Here is a 6,804-nt window from a genome sequence, read left to right as displayed (position 1 = left end):
TATACTGCCCAAAAATTTCTTAAGGGAAATTGAATAAAATGCAGGGCAGCATTTAAACTGGATGCCTTGAATCAGCAAGTCAAGAGGAACCAGTATTATTTAACATGCATTTGAACATGGATTTGACATACCATGTCCATGGAACACGCAGCATTTTGATGAACAGATGTTTACTACCTCAGCCATCAGCTGGCTTAATGAGCTGGGTGAGCAATAAAGATAATGCAATCACAGTAATTGTTAAAGTTTTAAAGCAATGGGGTCAGAAAGGCAAAGGATAGGATTCATGTCAACCAAAATAAGGTATCAAGTCTGAGTTGGATTTTTTTAGGCTCTTTATGTCTGAAAAAGGAAGCGATGGACATCTCCAAAGGGCAGATCATGCCTTTGGGAGACCAACGATTGAGAGTAGTGGAAAGAATTGCTCAGTGAAGGTGGCTTTTTTTCTTAATTGATTATTGAGGGCCCCTGCGTGATTATACCATGATCCTTCTTTCCACATGCCTTTCAGCAGCAGAAATTCAGCTTTGACCCTACAAGTGCTAAACACATACACAAATTTAAACACTTGGCTAACCCCAGCAAAGTGAAGGATTCTTTTGGAGCATTTGCAGTCAAACATGTAGGACTGATTGTATGCTAAAATAAGCCTTCATCAACATGTTCTGAAGTCTGGCTTGCCATACCTATCTAGATGAATCTAGAATCTCAAGCAGATCTGTGATTTTCTAATTTTATGATGTAAAATCTAACTGGGAAAAAAAGTTTTAATCTGTTGCATAGACACAATCCTTTAAATTTCTAGTAGCATAGAATCCTTTGATCTGAGTAAGAATTTGTTTTAAATGACAGCTGGGTTTATTTTTTATCTAATCTACTCTGGAAAAGCAACAAATTTGAGTTTCCTCAAGCACACACCTGAAAGCAAATTTTGCTTATAATATGGAATAGCTCTCTTCAGAAAACAACTATGTGGACACAATGGGAAGGATGAAAAGTAAACTTTTGCACTTGTTGTATCAAAAGAAAAACATAATATGGTGGATGTTCAGCCAGGTAGATAATGGTCAACTCAGCTTCCCACCCGCTTCTATTCAGTGCTGTGATGTAAGGAATTATGTAATGATGTAAGGGAGTTATGTGTCAATGACAGAGCATATACTTCTTGGAGGAGTAAATTTTATTGATTTTTCTTGGTGACATTTTTATGTCATTACATTGGACTGGTTTTAACTTACATCAAGAAATCAAAAATGTATTGAGTTACAGCTATTAGATGTAAATGGAAAGAAGATTCCACTACTAAAATTAAATGAGAAGGAATGTTGAAGAGTTTTTAGAAAAACTATTTCAACAGTTTTCATATTTCTTTATATTTGAATATTTCCTTCCTCTTACAGATAGGAAACAGAAAGAAGACGAGTGAAAGGATATGTATAAAGAAAAGAAAGTATATGAATACTGAGAAGAACCTTCACCATATGACTACGTATGAAAGCTTTTGTAAGAGGAAAAAAGTGCATTTCCACCCTCAAAATAACCTGACATGAAAAATTAATATATAAACAACAGGAATCTGTTTTGATCAAGCAAAATTTGAAAGTTTTATTGATTGAAATAAATTCAAAACATTTGATGAGTAAGGAATGTGATAGCTGATTTCTTGTCCTAGGACAAAGGACCTAAAATTGACATAACTTTCCTCCTGCTAGCTATTCTTTCATCTGTGTAAGGAGTAATTCATTTCAACTACACTGCTTTGTTTTATTCTCCCAATAATCATAAAATCCCTTCTGTATTTCCCTTTACCTTCCTATTCAAGAGGAGAGATGTGCTCTCTCTCATAGCTAGACAAGTCAGAGTTCTTTACCTGTTTTTCTTCTTTCCTAGCACCTCAAAGAGTGCTCATGAAAAAAAAAAAAATATCACTTTCCTGTGGAACAGGGAGTTGGAAGAAAGAAAAGGAGTTTTTGAAAATTGAGCTGTTATATATTTGAGATTATTTCTTCAGCTTCTGTTGCTGTATCTATGGAGAAGTAACTCTTTGTCTATCGTTCCTGTCAACACAACATTCCTTCCAGAGTCTGAGACACGTTCTGTGTTGTCTGGACTTGGGACCCTGAGCACCAGCATCACTGACAAAGAAGGCTATCACTGTGCTTTGTGCTGCCATGTGCTACACCACACATCAGAAAGCCTAAGACTTGGCAGTGACATCCTTCACCTCTCCCAGGCAGATTCCACCGAGGAAAATGTGCAGAGGTGACAGAGTGTACAGATCACAATAGTTAGGAAAGACTCTTTGTAGAAGAACAGATACTAATAATGGGTGTCTGGAAACCATAATGAATGTAAAAAGAAACAAAAGCCGAGACAACGACTTTGATGTTATGAGGAGGTAATGTTTGTGATTTGGGCTTTTTTCCTCTTTTAAAAAAAACATATTCTTCTTCCCACCATATCCACATAAGTATTGTCTGGGTTTTGTTTCAGTCAGCTATTTGGCACCTATCTTCACATTTCAGCAATATACAGTACTGTATTCCTTTCTGCAGCCTTGTTCTGTGGGACTGATGTTCAAGTTTTGAGCTGTCCAAGGAATTGTGTCAGTAATTCTGGACTAACACCTAGGATCCAGGCAGCAGGCTACACTTTGCATTATAGCTCCCAAAAACCAGAATGGCATAATATAAAATGGAAAATAATAACTAGACATATATTTTCCACCACCTGCAAGAGGACAGTAAAAAACTACTTTCTCCCATATTTTTGAACTTTAGGAAAAGATTAGTTGCAATGGGGCAAAAGTGAGGAAAAACAGGAACAGCCTCAGCACCCAGAGCCTCAGTGGGGTGCTTGTCCCCAAACACTGAAAACTGTGTTTTCCAAGAAGTTTCCTGTCCCAACCAACATAATTCTTATCCACCACAGCTCCTTTATAGAAAGATTGAAAAGTTGTAGGCCAAAACAGGAATTATTTTTTCAAGCTGTCTGGCTGAGAAGAAAGGACAGTTTACAACAATTCCCTTGAACAGTGGTCACTGAGCTTATGAATTATCTGTGGGCAGGCTCAAAACAATAGTTTTATACTGCTGTTTAAGAGAGCAAAGACCACTTACAAGAGAAAAATAGTATTAATTTAGAAGTTTTTATTGTAAAGCTTATTTAAAGTACTTTATTTATTATTGGCCAGGTACATTCATTCTGAAATATTCATAAAGATTTTTCTCATGAACTCAGAAAAAATGGAGGGGATTTCTTTTTATTATTGTTGTGTTCCTATAATTCCAGTTCCACTTACACAATTTTTGTTGCATATCAGAAAGGCATAATGATTTTTCAATGTAAAATCAGTAAAGGAACTTTTTGAACAGTTTTTTTTCACCTCCAGACCACTCTGCTGACATTACCAGAATGTCACCAGGAAAGATTAAACACACAGCTTTGAGGAAAATGCATGCAAACTTGACTGTGGGATTGAAAGAAGAAATCAGACACAAACTATATGGAGAATATTGAAGTTTTTAGGCACTTGTTGATGGAAAATTTTTACTTAAGTTAGTACTGAACTACTAAAGAGAAAACAGTGCCAATATAAATATCACCTTAAGTATGGTTTAGCACATTTTCAGGACAGTTAAGGTATCTCTGTGAGACAAAGCATTGTTGTAGTTCTGGAAGAGTCATGATGGTAACCTTTGATCTTTATTACCTACAGTTAATACCATAATAATTCCTTTTATCTCATCGTGTACATACACATTCCTAGGACTTAAAGCCAGTGGTTGTGCAAGAAGTTATTTGTAGTTGAAATGAAGTATTTGGATGGTAAATCAAGAGGTTTTATAAAATACTAACTTGTGATAAATCATTTTACTGCTGTTTTACTCTCTCCAGTACTGTTAACTGCAATTCACGCCAGCATATAAAAGACAATGTATGGACTATTGTCTGCTTATTTATTTAAATAAATTGCAACCTTTTGGGTAAAAAAGGCCATTTCTTGTGTGTCTGTATGGCACTAAGCACAATCTGAGTATTGTAGTAGTAAGTAAATGGAAATTTAAAAAAGAGAAATGAAAGAAAGACTGACCAGTTTTAGCTGGAAAAAAACCCCACTTTTCCCTAAACTGGAAAACCACAGGTGGGATCAACCTCATCTAACTTTCATCCTACCTTTAAAATAATTGCATATAAATAGGTCAGCAGAATCATTGTCTGGGAATGTTTCCTTGTTGACAATAAAAGGAGCCTAAAATGGCTAGGCTAGATGTAGACATCAATATTATAGATAAGGAAATGTTTCCTGATCTAAATTATTCCCTACAGACCACATAGGAGTTTTAATGTTATAATGCTGAAATTAAAATAGTTTCCTCATGGTACTTGTGTTCCATAAAGACTGATTACCAGACATGCCAAATGTTCACAATTCCTGCATATTTCAGAATTTAACTGTGCAAAGTAAGTGTGAAAATCAATCTCATTAGGGCCCTTTTTAAAATGAGATGTACACGCGTACCCGAGGGCAAGCCTGAAGCCCAAGACTGTAACCAGGAGTGATTTGGCTACAATGGCAGCTGTTTGTTTCAACACTGATGAGGAGGAGGAAGAGGATGTGGAAAGGGGCTGTGTGACTATCGTGAGACCCTCGTGAGACACGGACAATTTCTCAACTTTATAGGAGCACAATGCATTTAAAATGGGGTCTTTCCTCTCCTCTACACTTCCCACTTTCCTCCCAACTGGCAAATTTTCCCCCTGCATAGGTCAGTAGAAGTAATCCTTTTCACAACAGTGAGTTTTAGATAGTTTCCATCATTATTCATTTAAAGAGGTTAAAAACTACAGAGGAAAGTAAAATTAATCACATCTATTAACAGGGTTATCTCTAGAATGCATTCACTCTTATGAAAAAGGGTAAGCACTTAGAAATAGTCCTTAGAACATGAGATACATAATCACGGTTCAGGCACATAATTGTGCCTCTGTTGCACTTTGATAAATTATTATACTCAATAAAGCCATTTTGCTCTTCTGTGAATACAAGCCTGATGTGTATCTGTGAATTATCCTTCCAGAGTATCCTTCCAGAATAAGAATGCAATCAAAATCAATTTAATGCCTGATTAATAACACATAAAGTTGTCCAGCAGCCAAAATAGTCTCAGTGAGTCCATATACTACATGCATATATAGAGACATATGCAGATACACATCCTCGCCTATTACTCTTATCATATTTGTTCCTGTTAAAAAATTTATGAGTCAGTACAGGAACAAATAGACAAGCGGAAGAGATAAATCAAATAAAAACATGAAATGTGTTTCTTGTACAGCTAACTATGCACAGTTAGAAATTATACATATTTCTCAGGAAGGGCCATACATAACTCATGTCACATATAGCATTGACATTTATTCAAGTTTTGGACAAAAAATAGCAGTAGATGACAATTACTATGAGCCACATTTGTTTTTGATTACATTTGCAGTGCCATTTTGATTCAACCCTGAATATAAACTATGTGTAAAGAATTGTTTTAACTAAATATGGACCAAAGGTTGAATCTTGCAAACTTTCACAGCAGAATAGTGCTACTGATAGGCATCTGATCCTGGTTAACTTGAAGTGCAAGGCAAGCTCCATGTCCACAGGAGTTTCCTTAGCAGTAGGTTTAGGCATCCTAAATTTAAATCAAAAGTGAAAAGGTACTTTGGAAAAATTCTTCCCCTGATGTATTTCTCTCTCATGTCAAAATAATGTTAAATCCAGGACTAATTTGTTCTGATATTATACTGTAATATTTCCCTTGGCCTGTGTCCCTTTTTATTTAATTAAATGTCATCAAAGATTTCATTGTTAGACTGAAACATTTTTATTCTATTTTTTTTGTATCTTAATGGAGTCAGTGAAGAACTAAAAAGTGGAAGTGCCATAAGGAGTGCTTTCTTCTAAACATTTTATGGCTGTGGACTGTCTGTAGGTAATCTAATATACTCTTTGCCTTTCTTGGTATATTGTGTACTAAAAGATCACCAAGATTAATTTACATTCAAATGAAATATTGGATCCAAAGCAATTTTTGTTGCTCTATTTCCATTCCTTGCATTATATGATTACCTTGTGCATTACTGATTTGCATGTAAGTCAACCTATTTCAAATTAATTCCGTTGTCTTAATGGCGGCAGAAAAGAAGGAGGCTTTCACTCAGCTGCCCAATCTGGTTTTCTTTTATCCTCTCCAGGATTCACTGTAGGTATGTGTTTGCAGCTAGAACAAGCTTTGCAGAGATACAGCATAAAGCAAACAGCATGTGTTTCCTCACATCACCCTGTTGGTATCTTTTTACTCAGGGGTAACATTACCAGCATTGAGGAGATCATTATTTTACTCCTGGGGCTGCCTGTTGGGACAGTCAGAATGAGTGCCAAGTAACATCCACAGTCCCACCACACACACACACCTCTCCACTGGGATCATAGTGACATTACCTCCTTCCATCACTTCATAAACCCAGCCTTACAAGATTCATATTCTGGATTTGAACTGGCTACCAAGGACTAAAATGTTTTTTGTTACCATCACTGATCTCACAGGTAATACTGAATGTTGGAAAATGGCTTTAAATGGCCATTTGAGTAGCATGGCAGGAAGAGTTTTAGCGGTTGCATGCAGCTGTGACAAGACAATAATCTAGGGCATTTAATAGGGTGGCTGGGCCCTTGGATAAAAAGACTTGTAAGTATTGAGAAAAGCAGGGAAAATATGCCTTCACAAATCTAGTACTATTTAGTCCATG

This window comes from Cyanistes caeruleus, chromosome 3 (genome assembly GCF_971803275.1).
Source record: "Cyanistes caeruleus chromosome 3, bCyaCae1.hap1.1, whole genome shotgun sequence".
NCBI classification, from domain to species: Eukaryota; Metazoa; Chordata; class Aves; order Passeriformes; family Paridae; genus Cyanistes; species Cyanistes caeruleus.
This window is presented reverse-complemented; position numbering follows the sequence as displayed.